The following is a 22,439-nucleotide window of genomic DNA, read 5'->3' as shown; positions in this document are numbered from 1 at the left end:
GTCCCACTGTGTCAGTATGGATGAATGACCCTATCCAGTGTCTGGGAGCGGTGGGGTCACTGTGGCGAGTGTGGATGAGTAACCACCCCATCTCAGTGTCTGAAAGATCTGGGGGTCCCCTGTATCAATATGAAGAGAGACCCTAGTTGCCATGTCTGTGAGATCTGGTGGTTCCCTTGTGTCAGTATGGATGTGTGAACCCAGTTGCAGATCCTGGGAGATTAGGGGGTCACCCTGTGTCAATATGGATGAGTGACCCCCGGTGCAGAATCTGGGAGAGGTGGGGTCACTCTGGTGAGTTTGGATGTGTGACCACCCCAGCTCAAGCTTAAGGAGGATTGCAGGTCCTATGAGTAAGTATGGCTGGATGACCCCAGGTGCAGGCACTATGAGAGGAGTATTCACCCTGGTGAGTGTGGACATGTGACCACCCAGGCTCAAGTTCTGGGAGATTTCAGGTTCCCCCATGTCAGTGTAGAGGGATGACCCCAGGTGCAAGGTCTAGGAGGTTTGGACTTCCCCACGTGGAATATGGATGAGTGTCCCCAGGTCTGGGAGAGTTGCGGTCACACCGATGTGGATGTGCGATCACATGTCATCCAGGCCCCGTGTGCCCTCTGAGGTCATTTTCCACCTCATTGATAAGTGCCAGCTGTGGTTTACTGGAGTGATTTCACAGCTGGGAAGTCCCTGTGGCATGCACAATGCTGTCCAGATGCTGAGATGTGTTCTCAGATGTTTGATAATTGATTAGGTGATCTCACTGTGCACAGTTGTGACTTGGAAGTGACATGACACATGTCAGCTCTTGTAGGCCCTAGCGCCTTAGCCCATTTTCAGCCACTAGTCACCCTATGTCTCCTGCCTTGAATGACCACTCCAAGGGAGATTCCCTGTGAGCACTGGTGTCCAGCCCTGTGGTCACAGCCATGTACTGCTTGTGGCCATGAAGCTGCTGAAAGCACTGGTGAGTGTGAGCCAGGACACCTGCATAGGTAGGCTCACAGCCCAACAGCTGTAAGAGATCGAGCATCCCAAAACTCTAGGGCAGATGCAAGTACTACCTGGAGCTTCTAGGCCTGTGGAGGTACCAGGTGTAAGAAAGGTGGTTGTGGGTGGAAGGACACACAGGGACACTGTTGGAGGGAGTGTCCATGAGAAGAAGAGGGGAATCAGGATGTCACTGTGTGCAGGGAAGGAAGAGAGGGTCCACCTGATGAGGGGAGAGGATGCAGGTATGAAGAATTACAATGTCAGGGGAGGGAGTGTCCACAATAAGGTGGAGGGTAATTTAGGGTGGTATAAAGACGTCACTGGGTACTGGGAGGGAGGGTACCAGGAGATGAGGAGAAGGGACGCAGGTATGAGAACATCACTCTATGGAGGGAATGTCCACCTGAGATGAGGGGAGGGGATGAAGGTAAGAGGATATCAATCTAGGGACATCTGAGATGAGGGGAAGTGATGAATATATGAGGATATCACTCTATGGTAGAAGGTCCACCTGAGATGGGGGAGGGGACACAGGTATGAGGACATCACTCTATGGAGGGAAGATCCACCTGTGATGAGGTGAGGAGACGCAAGTGTGAGGGCATCACTCTGGAGGAAAGGTCCACCTGAGATGAGGGGAAGGGATGCAGTTATGAGGACATCACTCTATGGAGGGGGGTCCACCTGAGAAGAAGGTACGCAGAGGTATGAGGACATCACTGTATGAAGGGGTTGTCGACAGAGATTAGCGGTGTTGACCCAGGCATAAGGACATTACTCTGTGGAGGGAGGGTCAACTGAAATGAGGGGAGAGGATGCAAGTATGAGGACATCACACTATGGAGGGAGGATTCACCAATGATTAGGGGAACGAAGGCAGGTATGAGCACAGAACACTATAGAGGATGGTACACCTCTATAGAGACGTAGGGGAGATGAGGCAGTTATGAGGAGTCACACTATGAATGGAGCTGAGTGGAGGGGACTTAGGTATGAGGAATTCACTCAATGGAGGGAGGGTCCACCTGCGACGAGGGGAGAGGAGGCAGGTACGAGGACATTACTATATGGATGGAGGGTCCACTTGAGGGGAGAAGATGCAGTTATAAGGACATCAGTGTATGTACAGCTGAGATAAAGGGAAGCTATGCAAGGATGAGGACATCACCCTGTGGAGGGAGCATGATCTGAGATAAGGGGAAGGGAGGCCAGTGTGAAAATACCACTTTATGGAGGGAGGGTCTACTGGCAATGAGGAGAAGGGATGCAGTTACGATGATATCACTTAATGGATGTAGGGTGCACTCGAGGTGAAGGGAGGGGACCCAGGTGTGAGGACATCACTGTATGGACAAAGGGCCCACCTGCATTGAGAGGAGGGGACACAGGTAGGAGGACTCCACTCTAAGGTGGGAGGGCCCACCTGAGATTAGAGGAAGAGATGCAGATAGGAGAACATCACTCTATGGAGGGAGGGTCGACCTGAGGTGAGGGGAAGGGATGTAGGTATGAGGAATCACTAAATGGAGCAGTGGTCCACCTGAGATGTGGTGAAGGGATGCAGGTCTAAGGACTCACTGTGTGGTGGAACGGTTCACCTGAGATTAGGGGAGTAGACCCATGTGGAGGACATCACTCTTTTTTAAAATTAAAAAAAAAAAGTTTAATTTTTGAGAGAGACAGAGTGTAAGTGGGGGAGAGGCAAAGAGAGAGGGAGACAGAATCCAAAGTAGGCTTTAGGCTCTGTGCTGTTAGCACAGAGCCCAATGTAGGGTTTGAACCCATGAACTGCGAGACCATGACCTAAGCCACACACTTAACTGAGCCACCCAGGCATCCCAGGACATCACTCTTGAGAGAAGGTTCACCTGAGATGAGGGGAGAGGAAGCAAGTATGAGGACATCACTCTACGGAGGGAGGTCCACTTCAGAGGAGAGGAAGGGTCTCATGTATGAGTACATCACTCTATGGAACAAGGGTCCACCTGAGATGAGGTCAGGGGACACAGGTATGAGTAGTCACTCTATGGAGGGCAGATCCACCTGAATGGAGTGGAGGGAAAGAAGGTATGAGGATATCCCTCAGTGGAGGTAGGCTCCACCTGAGATGAGGAGAGGGGACAGGTATGGAAAGTCACTGTGTGGAGGGAGCAGAGGGGAGAGAAGGGGACGCAGGTATGAGAATACAGTCTATCAAGTGAGGGTCCACCTGAGATTAGCAGAGGGCATGCTGGTATGAGGACATCACACTATGGAGGGTGTATTCACCTGAGACGAGGGGACACAGGAGGACATCATTCAATGGAGGGTGGGTCCATATGAGGTGAAGTTGGGGTATGTAGGTATGAGGACATCGATCTATGGAAAAGGGGTCCACCTGAATTGAGGGGAAGGGAAGCAGTTATGAGGATGTCACTGTTTGGAGGGATGCCACCTGAGATGAAAGGAGTGGATGCAAGTATGAGGACAACACTCTGGAGGTGTCTACCTGAGATAAAGACTGGGGACACAGGAGTCACTGTGTGGAGGGAGCTTTGGGGAGGGGAGGAGAAAAAGGTATGAGGAAGTCACCCTGTGGAGGGAGGTCCACCTGAGATGAGGTAAGGTGACACTTATATGAGGAGTCACTGTGTGCAGGGAGAGGAGGGGAGGGGACACAGGTATGAGGACATGACTAGAGACAGGCCACTGAGATGAGGGGTGTGGAAGCAGGTATGAGGAAATCACTCTATGGAGGGAGGGTCCACTGAGATGAGGGAAGGGGATGCAGGTTTGAGGACATCACACTACAGAGGGAGGATCCACCTTAGAGGAGTGTAAAGGACATAGATAGGTATGAGTACATCTCTCTATGGAGGGAGGTCCACCTGAGATGAGGGGATGTGACAGGTATGGGTCACTGGGTTGAGAGAGTGGAGGGGAAGGGGCACAGTTATGAGGACATCACTCTATGGGTGAAGGGTACACCTGCGATGACAAAAGGGGACGCAGGTATGAGATCACTCTTTGGAGAGTGGGTCCATATGAGATGGGGGGAGGGTACACAGTTATGAGGAAATTCCTCTAAGGAGGGTTAGGGTTTAGGGTTAGGCTTAGTGTTACGGGTTAGGTCCCAGGAGGCACCCGGGGATGAACCCCCAGCCATGCAGTGGTCTCCCCCGAGGGCTGCAGTAGGGCGCATGTTAGGGTGCGCGTCAGGCTTAAGTCTTTGGGTTCAAGGCCCAGCCTATGGTGTAGGCTAAGCTTAGGTTGGACCTCAGGATTCCCACCTTGTGCAGCTCCATCCCTGCTTTGCAAATGGCATGGCGATTTTCCAAATTCCATGGTGAATAATCCTGTACCGCTTATAGGCTCCAAATCTGTTCTGTTCTCAGACCTAGGAATTGGGCCCCCATAGGGAAAAAGCTGTGGCTAGGGTTAGGGTTGGGTCCCAGGAGGTTTCAGGGGCTGAACCATGATCACCAGTGCAATGATCTCCCTGGAGGACTGAATTGAGGGCAACTGTTAGGATGTGGGACAGGCACAGGGTTTGGATGCAGTGGACAGCTGACAGCATGTTCCAGGCTGAGGTTTGGGGCCTGGATCCACTTCTGAAGCTCCGTTCATGCCCTCTAAATATTATGGTCAATTCTGGGTTTCTCACTAAATATTTCGGCACCCTGCATGGGCCCCTGGTGGTCTGTTCTTTTCTCAGACCTAGGAGGTGGGTCCCCTTCGAACCAGAGCCATGGGTAGGGGTAGGTTTGGCAACCAGTAAGTGCCAGGGGCAGAACCACCAACACTGCAGTAATCTCCCTGGAGGGCTGAGTGAAGGGCACATGTTCAAGTGTGGGTCAGGCTTAGGGTTTGGATTCAGGAGCCAAAAGATGGTGTGGGCCAGGGTTAGGCAAGGTCGCAGGATCCCCTCCTGCAGCACCATCCTGGCCATGGAAATGTCATGGTGAAATTCTGGCTTCCATGCTGACATATTCCGTGTTGGTCATTGGTCCCAAATCCATTCTTTCCCAGACCTCAATGGTGGGCCCCCCATAGGGCCAGAATCCAGGCTAGGGTTCGGGTTAGGTCCTGAGAGGCACCAAGGGCTGAACCACTAACAGCACAGTCCTGGAGGACTGAATTGAGGGTGTGTGTTATGGTGTGGGTCAGGCTTGGGCTTTGGCTTATTGGGCCAGCCAATCGTGTGGGCCAGGCTTCCATCCCTGCCTTGGAAATGTTATCGTGTCTGGGTTCCTTGCGGATTAATCCTGTGCCAGTCATGGGCCCCAGATGTGTTCTTTCCTCAGACCTAGCAGGTGGGTCATGTGAGGAAAGGCCTGGGCTAGGATTAGGGTTAGGTCCCTGGAGGTGCCAGGGCATGAAGTAACACCAGTTCAGTGATGTCGCTGGAGGCCTGTGTTGAGGGCGCCTGTTAGGGTGTAGGACACCCTTAGGATGTGTGGGGAGGGGGTGGCTGGTATGTTCCAGGCTTCGATTTTGGTCCTGGATCCCCTTCAGCAGCTCCATTCTTACCCTGGAAATGTCATGGCCGACTCCTGGGTTCCTTGCTGAATAATTGTGCACCGCTCATAGGTCCCAAAGATTTTTCCCCTGTCATAGGATGTGGGCCCCCTTCGAGAAAGAGCCTGAGCTAGGGTTAGGGTTAGATCCCCAGAGGTGTCAGGGGCAGAGTCACTGGCAGTGCAGTGATCTCCCTGGAGGGTTAGGTGGAGGGCGCATGGTAGGCAGTGATTCAGGCTTAGAGTTTGGGTTCAGGAGCCAGAAGACTGTGTGGGAGAGGGTTAGGTTGCAGCTCAGATTCCCCTCATGCACCTCCATCCTGGCCATGGAAATGCCATGGAGAAATTCAGGCGTCCATGCTGAAAAACACACTGGTTTTTGGCCCCAAATCCATTCTTTCCTCAGACCTCAATGGTGGGCTGCCTTAAGTCCAGAGCCCTGGGTAGGGTTACAGTTAGGTCCCAAGAGGTGCCAGGCGCTGAAATTGCAGCAGCTCAGAGGTCTCAGAGAGCTGAGTTGAGGGTGCATGTTAGGGTGCAGGTCAGGCTTAGTCTTTAGGTTCAAGTGCCAGCGTATGGAGTGGGCCAAGCTTACGTTTGGCCTCATCATCCCCATTGTGCAGCTTCATTCCTCCTTTGGAAATGGTATGACGACTTTCCATGTTCCATGCTGAATAATCCTGCACCAGTTACAGGCTCCTATGGACATTTGGGCTCTTTCCTGCATTGGAGAATGGATAAAGAAGACGTGGTAGATATACACAATGGAATACTGCTCAGCAATCTAAAAGAATAAAATCTTGCCATGTGGAACAATGTGGATGAAGGCAGAATGTATTATGCTAAGGAAAATAAGTCATTCAGAAAAGATAAATATCATAAGATTTCACTCATATGTGGAATTTAAAAACAAAACAGATGAACATAGGGGAAGGGCAGGAAAAATAAGATACAAAGAAAAGCAGGCAAAACATCATAGACTCTACAACACAGAGGGTTGCTGGAGTGAAGGTGGGTGGAGGGATGACCTAAATGGTTGATGGGCATTAAAGAGGGCACTTCTTGGGATGAGCAGTGGGTGTTATATGTAAGAGATTAGTCATTGGATTATAGTCCTGAAGCCAAGACTACATTGTATGTCAACAAATTTGAATTCAAATTTTTAAATGTTTTTATTTTTGAGAGATAATAGACACAAGGCGAGCAGGAGTGGGGCAGAAAGAAAGAGAGTGACACAAGACCTGAAGCAGGTTCCAGTCTCTGAACTTTCAGCACAGAGCATGAAACAGGGCTGGAACCCAGGAACAGTAAGATCATGACCTGAGCCAAACTTGGATGTTTAAATGACTGTGCCACCCAGGAGCCCCCCTTAACTTACTTAGGCCACGTGAAGGAAATTTATTATACAAGCTGGTTAAACAGAATTTTGACTGTTTATACAAAAATAAAAACTAGGGGCACCTGGCTGGCCGCGTCAGTTATGCTTCCAACTCTTGATTTCAGCTCAGGTCACAACCTCCCCATCGTGGGATGAAGCCTCAATTCGGGCTCTGCACTGAGCCTGGAACCTGCTTGAGATTCTCTCTCTCCCTCTCTCTCTGCCTGTCCCTTGTTCACGAAAGCGCGCTCTCTCACACAAAAATAAATAAAGCTAAAAATATAAAAGCCACTATCCTGAACACATGCACATTGAAACAGTGTAAAATTAAGTCCCAAAGAATATTTTCACCATAAAGAGCAGGTAACTGTTGACGCCTCATACCTGAGTATGACACAGTCAATGTGGAAGGTAAAAAACTGTAAAGATGTTGGTACCTATCTTCCTTTCCTTCCGTCTCCCCTTCTCCTAGTCTCCCCACTCCGTGACTACACTAACGCCCTTTCCTTCTGTTCTCACTGAACCCACTGCTTCTTGCTCACTTCACCTGTCCTTTGCTATCCAAGTGTGCTGTCAAGACCAGGGGACCGGCATGCTCTGCAACCTGTCACCCCTCATTACCCCCACGCCGTCCACCCTCCCTTCCCCGTGCACACCACCGCGTTGACAGGGACCCTTCACACCTCTTCGCCCCGTCCCCGGCCCAGACCCCGCGCGCGCCCACACCTATGTGCACAGGGACCTGTCCCCCCTCTTCACCCCTTCTCCCACCGGGTCTCCCCCACCCACCGACACCCACATTCACAGGGACCCGTCACCCTTCATCACCCCCGCCCCCGCCCGGTTCCCCGCCCTCAGGTTCACAGGGGCCCATCACCCCTCCTCACCCCCTCCCCCATCCACCCTCCCTTTCCAGCGCGCGCCACCACACTCACAGGGACGGTCACCCCTCTATACCCCCTCCCCCGCCCGGTCCCCTCAGTCCCGCTCCCACCCCCGCGTTCATAGGGACACAATCAAGACAGTCCCCCGAGGGGAGTGTTCCCGGCCGGAACGTAAACACACCCTAGCAGGCATAAGCAGCGGCAAGGCATCCGGGACCCTCGCCTCTCCCAGCCCAGGACTCAGGCGGGATGGGGCCGCGAAGCGCGGAGCTCAGCCAGAGGCTACGAGCTCACACTCGCGAGCAGGCGCGGTCTTGCCAGAGAGCGCCTCCGGGTCGCGGGGTCGCGGGGTCGCGGGGTCGCGGGGTCGCGGGGTCGCGGGGTCGCGGGGTCGCGGGGTCGCGGGGTCGCGGGGTCGCGGGGTCGCGGGGTCTTGGTGAGCTGAGGGGGCGGGGCCAGTGTGTGCGGTCTGGGCACTTCCTTCCGCTCCGGGCGCGGCGTTTCCGGTCCGGTCCGTCCCGTCCCGTCCCGTCCCGCGCGGGGAGTCTCAGGGCGTCCACGCAGGTGTGGCGGGCCGCTTCTGTTCTGCAAGTTAAGTACTTGAGCTACTTTCAAGTCAAAGCATGCAGTTGGCAGGACACGTGATAAGGGCTGAGATGTTTCTTTCTCAACCGTTTGGAAAGGGCTTATGTCACAAACTGCTTTTTCTAAGTGTTTGCTGCGAGTGGGTTGAGAGCAGCTGGGTTTGGTAGCCGGGGACCCTGATGGGGGGGGCGTCGAGCGGATGAGAGAAGGGGGGCTGTGGGGACCGGGGACCCGGGAGGGAGGGGGCGTCGAGCGGATGAGAGAAGGGGGGCTGTGGGGGCCAGGACCCTGGTGGGTGGGGACGTGGAGCAGGAGAAGCAGGGGTTCTGTGGTGGCTCGGGACCCCGGTGGACAGGGGCATCCAGCAGGAAGAGCGTAAAGGGCTGTCGGTTGTGGCCTGGGCCACGGGGGCACCACGGGTAGAACAGGGGGACATTGGTGGCCACAGCCAGTGGGCGAGGGGATGGAGCAGGTAGAGCGGGGGTGGGGGGGGGAAAGCCAGCTTGTGAGCACACCCGCCCCTCCCCACTCCCCCCCCAACAACCCTCCCGGCAGCCCAGGCTGAGAGACTGTGGAACCAGACTCCATGTCCACGCAGGAGGCAGAGGCACTGCCCGGGGCTCCTACATGGCCTGGAACTCCTTTCTTCTTTACATTTGCTTTATCCTGTTTAGAATTTGTACAGGTGATGGGGTGCTTGGGTGGCTCAGTTGGTTAAGCTTCAGCCTCTTGATTTCAGCTGATAATCATGATGTCTCCGTTTGTGGGTTGGATACCCTCATGGAGCTCTGTGCTGATAGTGCGGAGTCTGGTTGAGATTCTCTCTCTCTCTCTCTCTCTCTCTCTCTCTCTCTCTCTCTCTCTCCCCCCCCTCCCCCCCATCCTCCTCTCCTTCTCCCTCTCCCCCTGCCCCACTTGTGTGTGCACACACATAGCTCGCTCTATCGCTCTCAAAAATACACTTAAAAAAAAGAAAAAATGTATTGAAGAAGAACTTGTACAGATGACTTATGAATTCTAAATGAGGAATGATGATGGCATTCGACAATTTGCTTGAACCGTTCTAAAGTATTTTAATCTTTTCATATGTTTGCTCCCATTATTATAATTTGAAATATATGAGATATTTATGATTTTTTTCTCTATTTCTGAATATTGTGTGTCTCGTATGGAGACATTTAAACTATGTATTTTTCAGGAAATAAGTCACTCTGTTGTTAACTAAGGAAACATTACTTTTCAGTAGTTCCAGGCATAGTCGTTATGGATGTCTGTTCTTTTACATGAGCATTTCAAGGTTTTTTTGTTTTTTGTTTTTAAATTTTTTTCAATGTTTATTCATTTCTGAGACAGAGAGAGACAGAGCATGAGTGGGGGAGGGGCAGAGAGAGAGGGAGACACAGAATCCAAAGCAGGCTCCAGGCTCTGAGCTGTCAGCACAGAGCCGGATGCGGGGCTCGAACCTATGAGTCGTGAGATCATGACCTGAGCTGAAGTCAGACGCTTAACCGACTGAGCCAACCAGACCCTAAAATGCTTTAACTCCAGTGGTCGTTAAAAGATTCCAGAAGGGAGAGGAATTTCCTGTGCTTTTCCAGGCCCTTTCATTATTGCCCGAAATGAAGAGCCATGCTACTTTGTTTTTGCGAAAAGCTGCCAAACAGTAAAGAGGCAGGATTTAGACGACGAGAGCACAGTCCAGCACGAAAAATAAACAGCCCGTGACCCAAGCAACGTGGGGACTGGACCATTGCATGGGTTACAGTGGATTTGGGGCTGGTCCAGCCTTGGGTTTCTTTCCTTTGCCCGTGTTTTTCACGGACGTTTTCTTGCTCTACAGGAGGCAGCCTGCACTTGATGGACAAAATTCCCGTCCAAAGACCAAAGCACCTTTGAGGTAAGTGCTAGACAGGAAGGAAGGAGAAGTTACTTGCTCTTCAGAAGGAAATCCTTGTCATCCAGAGCCATACAACTTTTCTTGATGCTCGTTAGGGATTTTCCAAAGTTAGAAAATACAGACAGCATGCGTGTGCTGCAGTATTTTCACCACCAAGTCCAGTGGCTCTCACATTTTGCTGCCCGTAACCATCATGTGGAGACTTCAAACCTCAAGGCCCAGGCCTCAAAACAAACCAACAAACCAACCAACAACAAATGATTGGTATCTTTAGGGCAGTGCCTAGGGAACAAAAAGTTTTAAAACCCAACAACTGTTTGCAATTTGAGAAAAACTGCCAGTCGGTTTGCACACAGTGCTTTTCACAATTTAATATACGGAAGATCCACTTAGGGGTATTGTTTATATGCGTATCTTGATGCATTGGGGCTGAATTGTGCCTAAGGTTTAGTGTTTTTAATAAGACACAGGTCCTGCCAAGCTCCTTTTTATTCTCAGATAAATAAACTTTGATGAATGAAACTGATTTACAAAATGATCTCCAATGCTTCAAAGTTAAAATACTTGTACAGTGTATCATATTTGTAAGAATTTTATTGATAGTGAGATAACTTTTAAAAGACACAGTTTCAATGGTGGTTAATAATCAAAATGTACCAGACAGTAGAGTATTCCCCACCATGGTTTCCACTGAAACACTTCAGCAGAGTCAAAAACTCTTGTCTCTGGAGAGGACACTGCTGAAAAGATGCACACCGTATAGATGGGTCCTTTTCCCAGATTGTATCAAAATTTAATCATTTGCAGACCACATGCAGGTGAATTTCATAGTATTCTCTTTACATTACAGTTTAAAACCTACTCACACAACTTGACTCATTTTTTTTGTTTGTTTTTTTTTTTAATTTATTTTTGGGACAGAGAGAGACAGAGCATGAACGGGGGAGGGGCAGAGAGAGAGGGAGACAGAATCGGTAACAGGCTCCAGGCTCTGAGCCATCAGCCCAGAGCCCGATGCGGGGCTCGAACCCACGGACCGCGAGATCGTGACCTGGCTGAAGTCGGACGCTTAACCGACTGCGCCACCCAGGCGCCCCTTGACTCATTTTTAATAAAATTCATTAATTTAAAAATAATTTATATGCCAGTTTAATAAGTTCCATTTACATACATACAATTTAAGTTTACGTGACTAAATATGCAGTGTCTGTGTGTGTGTGTCCCCCAAGCATTATCTGCAGTATTCTGCCATTGGCACACATACCGCAGCTGAGGAAGCACTGAACAACCAGAAACAGCTGTTCGTATATCTTCCTCCTGTCAACTCGCTCACAGTCCCCTCAAGTCACTCGCTCCCAGTCCTTCTCAGAGAGGAGACCAGAGGTCTTCACAGAGGACCCTCGAGGGGACAGAGGGACAGTGTCTGCAAACAAGAAACTGAGGGCTCCTGCTTCCGAGGAGGATGGAATGAGAGCCGCCATTGAATCTGGAGCTCCATTAACCATTGTCTTATCCAGTGCAGACCATCCTGAGGGACGGCCAAGAACATGGCTGGGTGGTGAAGGAGGAGGAGGCACGGTACAGGTATAGGCAGCATTCAAGGGGAGGCCTTGTTGCCTGGAGGCCAGAGGTCAGTGGTCAGGACCTGGGCTGGTGTCTTCCTGGTCATGTGGGGTGTTGCTTTTGGTCCAAGTCCATTTGTAGTGGACAGAAACTGGAGAGTCTGGACAGCCTCCGGATCAGGTCTCTGAGTGCTCTCCTGGGTGATCTGGCATGGAATGTGTCTTAGTTTATTTGGGGGCTTAAGGCGCGTCTGGACGGGCATCTGGTCAAATCTCTTGCCGGATGCCTCGAGGCTGAGCTTAGAGTCCTGGCCCCGTATACATGCAGCAGGATGTGAGTTCAGTGTTGAGGGCATATTATGACACTTGATTTGTGTCTGTTGGGTTAGGACTGGCTCAGGCTATGTGGTTTAGAGGCAGCCAGGGGAACGTCACGGGAGCAAACTTGAGGCCTGTTGTGTGTCAGCATGACGATGAGGGCAGGATCCTGGCCAAAGTGCTTGGATGCTGGCAGAAGGGCATCAGTGACAGCCACTTCCTGTCTTATTGTTTTGTCCCTGAAGTGAGGTGAAGCTCAGTTCAGGTTTTTTGATGGGAGACCCTGTAGGGCGCATGGGTCTCATACCAGGTTTCTTTCCCGGCAGCTGACTTGTGAGAATAGGGCCCAGGGTAGATGTCTTCTTGGTTGCGTAGACAAGCACAGGCCTGTTTGGATGCTGTGGGAGAAGACCCCACACGTACACACAAACGTGTATGTACCTACGTATGTGTGTACGTATGTGTGTACGCACACACAGTCGACCCTTGAACAACACAGGTTTGAATTGCATGGGACCACTTATTCGTGGCGTTTTTTCAATACAGTAAAACGTTGTAAATGTATTTTCCTTATGTTTTCTCAATATCAATTTCTTTTCTCTAGCTTACTTCGTTGTAAAAATACAGTGTGTAACACACATGCCCTACAAATACGTGATCACTGACCGATTATGTTGTCGGGAAGGCTTCCAGGCAACACTAGGCTATTAGTAGCTCAGTTTTGGGGAAGTCAAAAGTTCTACTCGGATTTCCAACTGGTGGTCTATGTGTTAATTAGCTTGACTGTGGGAATCCATCACAGTATATATGTATGTATATCAAAGAATCATGTTGTAGATAGATTTTAACATGATATGGGGGAACTTGGCCAGGGTGTGCCCTTTCACTGCGCATTTACGTGGGGATCCTGGGCTTGTGGCCTGGGAAGAAGCGGTGCTCCATGAGAGGGACCCTGCAGGGAAGTGGGCTGGTTATGGGCAGAATGTGTCCTGGTCTTGTCCATGTCTGTAGGCTCTGTAGAGAATATCTGGACTGCCTAGTATCAGTAGTCTGGTTTACTGTCCATTTCTGTTCCTTAGCACGTTTGCTACCGGTTTATGAATATTATTATTAACCATAACAACTTCCCCCTTGTTTACTTTTATATTGTCTCTTTCTGTGTCATTATTTTATCCTCTTTATTATTTTCTTACTTCTGTATTACAGCGTTTGTATTTTTTTTTTTTCTTCCTCCCTGAGAAGGAAACCGACATGACGGATCTGAGTCTTGCCTGTATTCAGCCGTGTGCATGTCAGTCTCTAAATGGACGCCTAAGCACTGATTTAGTTGAGTCCTATGTCTTCCCTCTCGTCTCCTCAAATCCTGTGCCTGCCGGCCGTGTGTGCCCTCCGGGGCCTCCACCCCATGTGCCCGCAGCCCAAATCTGTTCTCCAGGATCGCCACGCCATGTCCTCCTCTGTGTATTTACAACCCCTGTGCCGGTGACCCATGTCTGTCATCGTGTTTTTCTAATCCCTCTGCCAGCAGTTCTTGACAGTCTCAAAAGTCTGCGTTCCCTGTGCCTGCACCCTCTGCCAGCCCACGTGATGCTTCATCCCTTTTCACAGTCCCATCATGGAACTCATTTCACCGTCTCTTCATCCCCACGGCCCAGGACAGTTCATGTGTTTCTCCTGGCAGGAGCTGAGCTGACCTTGGGGAGAGACATCTGAGTTGCCAGGTGTCAGAGTAGCAGACAAAGCATCAAGTCAAAAATGAAAGAGTTAAGCCTATAATGACTTATTGTGGTGGCACAAGCAAGAGCCTTAGCCGCAGAAGTTCTGACTCCCCCACCCCCCACCCCGTTCTATTCCTCATCACCTGGGATGTTGTACAGATCACGGATCGGGTGAACACAAATGTGGGCTTGGTCTCACTGTTGAGGAAACCCCAAACAAAAGGTGTGGCGTTTTCATAGACCCTTGGGCTGGAGGGAGAGTGACAAGTGCTAGGGGCAGGAAAGCACTGGGCACTGTGTCAGAGTTGGACAAGCGTTTTCAGGGTTTTCCCGTCTTCTCCCCCTGGGAGGGGATCTCAGCAGAATCAACTGCAGAGCAGCTCATCCCCCAGATGCAGGTGAAGAGAAGCATGTGTGTTGTAGGAGATGCTGTCCTTCCCTGAGGTTTCTTATGCTGAAATCCAAGCACTTGCCAAGCACCAGATTCCTGAGTGGCAGCATCATTTAATTATGAATGGAGAAATGGGATCACACAAAGAACTTTCGGAGAAGTGGTCCACAGTGACCACCCGCCATCTGCCCCACCTCCTTGGAGGTTCACGTCAGCCTTCCCTCGGATACGGATTTCTGGATTTCCTGAGTCTAATGAAAAAGGACAGTCATTCACACAGACACAGGACTCCTTCATGTGCCTTCTTCTCCCAGGAGGCGTGAGGGGGAGCCATAACCACCAGGTCAAACAGAGTCCTCACCCTGTGTGACCTCTCCTTCCTGCCTGTCCTGCACACTCTCCCGAGGACCCAACCCCAGGAGGGCACCCTCAGGCAAGGCAAGTGAGGTGGTCTTGAACGACTCATTGGGGAGACTTCCATGAAGCCTGTCACAATGTACTCCGGAAGCAAAGTCACACAAAGTCCTAACCCCGACGGACGCCAGAATCGATGCTATGGCAACACCCTCTGTGGCACACAGAGTTGCATGTGGAAAAGGAAGTATGCTTGTCTCTCAAAAATATGAATTTCTGGGGCGCCTGAGTGGCTCAGTCAGTTAAGCGTCCGACTTCGACTCAGGTCATGATCTCGAGGTTTGTGAGTTTGAGCCCCGTGTAGGGCTGTGGGCGGGCAGCTCAGAGCCTGGAGCCTGCTTCGGATTCTGCGTGTCTCTCTCTTCTCTGCCCCTCCCCTGTTCGTGCTCTGTCTCTCTCTGTCTCTCAAAAATAAATAAATGGGAAAGAAAATTAAAAACAACATCTGAATTTCCCATTTGACACAAGAGGAAGCCATTTTCAAGTACAAATTTACTTCCAAAAACCTAGGTTCTCCTCTACTCAATTGGAAGCTTCCCAACTGAGCGTCTGAACTCTTTTTACTTAATGTTTTCTTTTCAGGGCCCCACTCTGAACCCACAAGGATCTTAACTTCCAGTAAACAAGCTAATACTTGAGGCTTTCAGTCGCCACAGTGAAACTGAGCTGGATGCTGTCACTGCTCCTTCATGACTCCACACAAATCAGACTCTGGGGTTCCGTTCCCCAGAGCACTCAGCAGCTCAGTGTTCTCTACGTTAGCTCCAAGCCCAGGGTCCAGCATGGCCAAAATTAAGAGTCACAAGGAGGAAATCCTGGGCCCACTGGACCTTCTGTAAATGTTCATGGTACCCTTTATGCCCCAGAGAATGCCCAGGCTGCAGAGCAAGGCATGGAGACTCAGACCTGCCAGGCTGAGCAACTGCCCAATGTCAGGTCCTCCTGGAAGCCTATGTAATGCCTGTGCTGGCCAGTGACGCCCCCTTCTGGTCAGAGAGCACCGTGCAACACTCTGTCTTGTGACCTCCCCTGTGAATTGCAAAGCCAGGTGTGTGGACTTCCTCGGGTGTGGGTGGAACACATGGCAGAAGGTCAGCCAGGAGGAGCTGGCCATAGTCGTCCTGGGAGCTCAAAGGATGCTTATGGATGCCATCATGAGATCCAGCTCAAAGTGTGTGTGTGTGTGTGTGTGTGTGTGTGTGTGTGTGTGTGATGCAGATGTCAATCCAGGAAGAGAAGGTTGGATACCAAAATCACAGGTTGACCTAGAGTGGTTATTTTTCTGAGGCTTTTCCCTTTATGGCTCTGGTGCACATACACTACTATTTGCATTTTACCTAAGATTCTGCCTAATTAAGAATCAAATCAAAAGTAAAAATGGATTTCATTGGTTAAAGTCATTCAGGCTCTAACATCTATTTAGCCCAGTTGAACTCTTTTAATTAAAGAGTGAAGTGGCATCACTCATATGTGAAATAAAAAACAAAACAGAAGAACATAGGGGAAAGGAAAGAAAAATAAAGTAAGATGAAATCAGAGAGGGAGGCAAGCCATCGGAGACTCTTTTTGTGTTTTCTTTTTAATTTTTAATGTTTATTTTTGAGAGAGAGAGAGAGAGAGCATGAGCAGAGGAGGGGAGACACAGAATCTGAGCAGGCTCCAGGCTCTGAGCTGCCAGCACAGAGCCCTATGCGGGGCTCGAACGCATGAACCCCAAGATCATGACCTGAGTCAAAGTCAGACGCTTAACTGATTGAGCCACCCAGGCGCCCCTGGAGACTCTTAACTATAGAGAACAAACTGAGGGTTGCTAGAGGGGAAATGGGTGTGGGGATGGGGTAAGTGGATGATGAGCTTTCTGGAGGGCATTTGTGGGGATTAGCACTAGGTGTTACATGTAACCAGTGAATCAGTAAATTCTACTCCCGAAACCAAGACTACACTAATGATTAACTAACTTGGACTTAAAATTTAAAATATATTATAAAAAAGAAAAAAGGGTATCTTTTTACCTTTGTCAGCTATGATATTTGAGAATCTAGAATTAAATATGATTTCCTGTACAAAGTTCAAATGCTGACATTAGTTTCTAATAAATGCGACATCTCTATGTTTAACACGGACTGAAAAAAGCAAGTGTTTACCTTTCAATGCCCTTGTCAAATGACCAGATTGCTCCTATGTGGCCCCACTCACATAGGAGGAATTTAAGCATCATGCACTAATTTCCCATTCAACAACGTACTTAGTCATTCTCTCTCCCAAGAAATATAATCATGACTTAGAACATCCATCCATACCCTGACCTTAAATACCACATCGCTGCCTAGGTGTCCATTTGGGACTGTTTTTCTGAGGTGTACAACTGAGGACCGAGATTGTAATGGAACCGACCGGAAATCCCCGTGCCTCCTCCCATGTGTAGGAGATTGTCAGATGGGGGGTGGTAGCAAACTCTGCGGGACAAGATACAGCTGCTTGGTGGCTGAGCGATTACAGGTGGGAGAAGGTTCCTTTCCACCATCTTCTCTGCAGGCTCATGGGAGGGTGATTGTTAAGGGAGCCTAATTTAACCAACACGAGCCAATAAGGCTTCGCCCACTTATCTCCTGAAAAATAAGCATTTATTTGCTGTTTACCATTTCCAAGCAATCAGCCAGTGTTCACGTTGACATGTGTAGACTTTACAGAATATATATATTATTTATGCAAGTAAAAACTTTGCACAACTAACCAATTGCTGTTTACTTCTGTTCCTCCCCTTTGACACAAAAACTTGCTGAAAAGTCTGTCTGCCTTCAGTTGGAGCTGTAGTTCATCCAGTTTCTTGGTCGTTTGTCATTTCTCTGTGTGGAAGCACTGAGTTTGTTCCAAACTCCTTCTTCTGTTGGTGCATGTTTGGATATTTCCAAACACATCTTTACCTAGCATCCACACGTGAATATCTTTGGGCAAATGTACTTTAGAAATACACAGAGAGTAAGGGATGGGATGATAGGACCGTGAGTATCAGGCATTTTCACAGGGACTCCAGGTGCTCAGCCTTCTTTCCACCCTTCATGCCCGACTGGCCACCTCCTCTGGCCCTTTCAGGCTCCGATAGCCCCCCAGTGCTCCTTGGTGCTGACGGAGGAGAGAAATCCTCCAAATATCCAGTAACAAACCTAAAACTCTCCAATAACATCATCGTAGACAGCCAGCCTTATAGCTCAGTATTCTCCAGGTCAAGTTGAATGCCATATGTCATGAACACAGCCAGATAGATGGCCCCTCCACATGTCCAGATCACACATAATGTCCTACAAGGGGCCGTGAGTGAATGTTTGTGGCTGAGTGTGTATGTGTGCAGGTGTGTGCATTAAAGCCTGCACTCAGATCCCTGGACTGCTTCCCAAGACCTCTGTCCCTTCTTGTTCTTCCTCTTGGTAGCTCTGGCTCTGCCTGTGAGACAAGGGACTTTGCCGATGTTTGTTGCCCTCCGAGGTGGGATGTCCCTGGCTAAGTTGTTGAGCCGGTAGATGTTTTGTTCAGGACGATCCTTTTCCATCTCCTCTCTGTATTTGGACTGGTGAGTTAGGACTGCATGGGCGGGAAGAACAAATTGTGTTTTCCTGAGGTTGAATTCAGACTTGGGATGGTGGCTTTCTTGGAAGACTCTCCACTGGTCTAATGTGATTGGTTGCACTGGTGTCTCTTCCACGTGGTCCTCCAACTCTGGAACTTTGATGCTGGGGTCTGTGTGAGCCCCCCCCCCACCCCCCCTTGGGCCACAGCCATGTCTGCATGGTCAGCCTGGAGTGATGTGGTCTCCCCACTGCCTGGTTCACTCCCATGGTCTCTTTCCAATTCACTCGTCTGGGTGTCAAAGAAGACATACGCATGTTGGCTCAGGGCAGAAGTCACATCACTGGTGTCATCCATTTTGTACCACTGGCCATTCCCAGCTTTGATGTAACAGAAGTGATGTCCGCTGTGACATTTCCTCCCCGGATGCACCGGCGTGGCATAGAGCAGGTAAATTATCAATCCCGCCTTCTGCTCAGACACGCACTGTCGCAGGTCAAGGCGCTCAGGATATTGCACTTCCTTAGCCAGTTTGCTGCGTGTGGAACCTGAGAATTATTTCAACACCAGCATTAGGTCCTTGGGGCAGGTGTACAAAGTTAACGTCTTGGAAGCAGGTACCTTGTCTAGGCAAGTACTACAATGATAGGCATTTTCACCATCCAACTTTTCAGGCTTCACCAACTGGAGCAACGCTTGGCTCACACTCTGAGCTGCCCTGCCATCCAGGTAAGGGTCCAAAGTGCTGGAAACGCCAGGGCAGTGGAGACACTGGACTTGAGACCTCCAGTGCCCTCCAAAGATTTGCCAGATGAGGGTGAGGTCCTCAGACAGAGAGGCTCTTGAAGTCTTGTCCTCACGCAAACGCGCTTGCTGCGTTGGATCCAGAGTGAATATCAGAAACTCATGGGTATCTTCCTGCTTGTGTGTGTGTGTGTGTGTGTGTGTGTGTGTGTGGAAGGCAGCCAGCAGTTCTGGCGGGGCCGGATCACATCTCCAGGGTGGCAGAGGGCCCGGGTCACGTGAGCCTGCAGAGCACACAGCACGCAGAATGGCTGCCTCCCACAGCTTCGGGAGTGCTCCTGGGACAGCATGTAGCTGGCGAGGGGTGGTGTGTACGTCAGACACTGCAGCGCCGCATTCGCATAGCACGTGTTCCCCAAGGTTCTGCAGTCCAGCCCCAACCACAGAAGGTCTCCTCCAACTCACAGGTTTCTTTGCGGGGGGCAGACCTATTGACATGGGAGCCCAACCGTTAGGCAGGTCGCAGAGTGTCTGCGATGATGGTGATGGCTTCTGAGGTAGAGTGGGTCCCCTGTGGACTTCAGCACCACCTATATTTGACCAGCAAGATTTGAGTTTGGGAAAGACATTGAACTGAAACTCTTCTTGGCAGTAGGACAAAACAGCCCTCATGTCTCCAGAAAGAGCTTTCATAGGATCTCCCATGTGGAGCCTCACGTTGCAGAGCGATGCTTGTCTCAGGAGACCTGTCTCAGAATGATAGCTGTGGCCCTCTCCCCAGCCCTTTTATTGCTCGCCCCACCCACACGACTAGGAACACGTCATCCAATCCGCCACAGGCTCGAGGTGGGACTAAGGGTTTTAGGGTGTGGTCCCTCTTCTGCAGAGAGACCACTGAGCCCAGCCTGTCTCCTTCCCCTGCCTCCCTCAATGGATAGACACACATTTCAGCACTTTCTCCACCTCCCTCATTTCCATTGCTCCCTTTCTGGACAGACTGACTTGAGAGTTTCCAACTTCCCCGTGGAAATCCTTTTTGAGTGTCCACTTTGCTTTCAGAGTAATATCAAGTGAGTCAAGCACTGGTGGATATTATTTTTCCTAGGATGTGGAAGATCATTTTGCAAATTGAGCTCGGGTGTCATGTAGGAGGACTTCTTCCCCACCAGCCAGAATGCATGTGGCACCAGCAAATTATTTGGGGATGATTACTGTCCATGACTGTGCTTCTAAACTTCCTGAACTCTCTCCATATGGTCCGTATATACAACTATCATGAAGGTTTTTATAAACTTATTTGTCTATCAAGGTGTGGCCTAGAAATGCTAACGAGACATCCTGTGGCTGGTTTCATGCTTTGTAAAATCTTTTTTTTTTTTTTTTTTTTTTTTTTTAGCTCCCTTCCCAATATGAGTACATATCCTATATCCATCGTTTATTTGCCAAATTTTAACTGGTGCTACTGGGACATTACACTGCAAGGTAGTTTTAGGTTCACTTGTTTCAGGACACGTTTGTTGTGGATTTGTGACATTGATACACAGTTGGAGGTTGGAATTTGGAAATGCAGGGAGCAGTGCACCCTCATTTAAGCTGTGGCTTTAATGTATCAGTTATCTGTCACTCAACCAGGTGTCAGAGCGGCAGGGTCCACCGAAATTGTGTTTTTTCCCTCTATTGTTTGTTTGTTTTTATTTTTCTACTGTTTATTGAGAGAGAGAGAGAGAGAGAGAGAGCCCACGTGGGCAAGCCGAGGAGGGGCAGCGAAGAAAGAGAGAGAATCCCAAGCAAGCTCCATGCTGTTAGTGCAGAGCCCAACGTGGGTTCAAACTGATAAACTGTGAAAACATGACCTAAGCTGAAATCAAAAGAGTCGGATGCTTAATTGACTGAGCCCTCCAGGCTCCCCTTGTTTGTTTGCTTTTTGACTTCAAGTTTTTATTTAAATTCTAGTTACTTAACATGTAGGGTGAGATTGGTCTCAGGATTAGAATTTAGTGATTCATCACTTACATACAACAGCCAGTGCTCATCACAAGCGCCCTCCATAATTTCCATCACCCATCTAGCCCCCCGCACCCCCCCCGCCCACCTGCCCTCCATCAGTTAAGTTTGTTCCCTGTAGTTAAGAGCCTCTTAAGGTTTGCTTCTCTCTGTGTGTCTCTCTCTATCTCTCTGTCTCTCTGTCTCTCTCTCTCTCATCCCTTCCCCTGTGTTCTTCTGTTTGGTTTATTAAATTCGATATATTTTTGAGCGGACAAGAGAATTCTTTCACACATGTTACGATGATCAGGTCCTTTTAGAAAATGAGTAATGCTGGTGCACCATGTAATTTGCAATGACCAAAAAACAAAAAAGAATCATATCTGGAAGTCATAACACTTGGGAAGAGGAGCTACAGCTTAAGAAGAGAAGACACCAAAGTCTGTTTCTCCTCTTTGGTAAATAGAGGCCAAGAAATATAGGAGCACTTTGCCTGGCCCTTGTCACTGACTTGGCTTCAGAGGGAATGTGGCCTGAATAGCATCTTGATTTTGACTTCTCATCTCCAGACTGTGAGAGAATAACGTTCTCTCCTTTGAAGCCACCAAGGTTTTGGTAATTGCTTATACAACCTCTGGAGATCAATAAGATGTCTTAACCGGAATACCCTTCATGATATTTCATTTTTGTAATTGAAAGAGTTCAAATTGACTAAATGGATTTTGGATCTTGAAGACTTAATCAAAAGAAATTAGTTTTGCTTTTTATTTTATCTGAATTGAGGAGTATCTTAGGGAAAATGCCCACAGAGCAGTGCACATTAGCCATAAAGGAAATAGCTTCAGAAATATCCACAAATATAAGCCAACCTGTAGAAATATTGGTATCCAACCTTCTCTTCCTGAGTTGACATCGGCATCACACACACACACACACACACACACACACACACACACACACTTAAGTGAACTAAACCTCATGTTCCCAGATGGCGGAACAGCATGGAAGTTCTCGGCTTCTCTCATCCCTGAAATGCAGCTAGGTCAGCACCAAAACATTTGGGGCACATAGCTAATTGATCTGAGGATTAACACAATAATCTGCACAACTTGAGCCACAGAACTTGGCGGGTACATGGTGTGAGAGGTGAACTGGGGGAGAGAGAAGCCACAGAGGGTAGGGAGCTGTTTTTGTGGAGAGAGGACAGAGAAGGGGCAGGGGATGGGGGGAATGTAGAGGGAAAGCACTCCACCCAAAAGTAGCTAGAGAGAAAGAGTAGAAACACCCACCAGTGACTGAACAAGAAAAGGAGAAAGGAGAGGGTTTTAATACCATTACGACTCTACAAACAGGGGCGTGCAGAGTCTGAGGTTTCAGAGGTCAGTGCCTGGCCATGCTCTGGTGGGGAGGAGGGGCGAATCCCCAGGAACAGGCAGTTGGCTCCAAGGAGTCTGTGGGCCACAAGGGGAGAAGTAGTTCCCCTGCTTGGAGGGCATGTGGTAGAGGCCATAT

The 22,439-nt window shown here is 49.5% G+C and overlaps 2 long non-coding RNA genes and 1 pseudogene across 10 annotated transcripts in view; 1 reads left to right on the top strand and 2 right to left on the bottom strand.

Annotated features, from left to right (window-relative positions):
• The window catches only part of LOC147570995 (uncharacterized), a 31,940-nt gene extending 18,627 nt beyond the window's left edge, over window positions 1–13,313 (top strand). For 8 of the 9 annotated variants that reach the window (XR_015247829.1, XR_015247828.1, XR_015247826.1 and 5 more), the window contains 2 exons: window positions 10,177–10,233; window positions 11,463–13,313. This is a non-coding gene — a long non-coding RNA (uncharacterized LOC147570995). Of the gene's footprint in view, window positions 1–7,875; window positions 8,058–10,176; window positions 10,234–11,462 lie in introns of all 9 variants that reach the window. The other variant, XR_015247830.1, reaches the window with a different exon arrangement.
• Window positions 5,130–8,361, bottom strand: LOC147570996 (uncharacterized). The gene is made up of 2 exons (XR_015247835.1): window positions 7,933–8,361; window positions 5,130–6,210 (listed from the first exon to the last, which is right to left on the bottom strand). It is a non-coding gene; the product is annotated as an uncharacterized LOC147570996 (long non-coding RNA).
• Window positions 13,314–17,238: 3,925 nt separating the features above from the next.
• On the bottom strand, window positions 17,239–20,163 carry LOC147570994 (ubiquitin carboxyl-terminal hydrolase 17-like protein 13; annotated as a pseudogene).
• Between the last annotated feature and the right edge of the window lie 2,276 nt (window positions 20,164–22,439).

The sequence above is a fragment of the Puma concolor genome, unplaced genomic scaffold, assembly GCF_028749965.1.
Source record: "Puma concolor isolate L17-30 unplaced genomic scaffold, mPumCon1.1.hap2 unalloc_scaffold_76, whole genome shotgun sequence".
NCBI classification, from domain to species: domain Eukaryota; kingdom Metazoa; phylum Chordata; class Mammalia; order Carnivora; family Felidae; genus Puma; species Puma concolor.
This window is presented reverse-complemented; position numbering and strand designations above follow the sequence as displayed.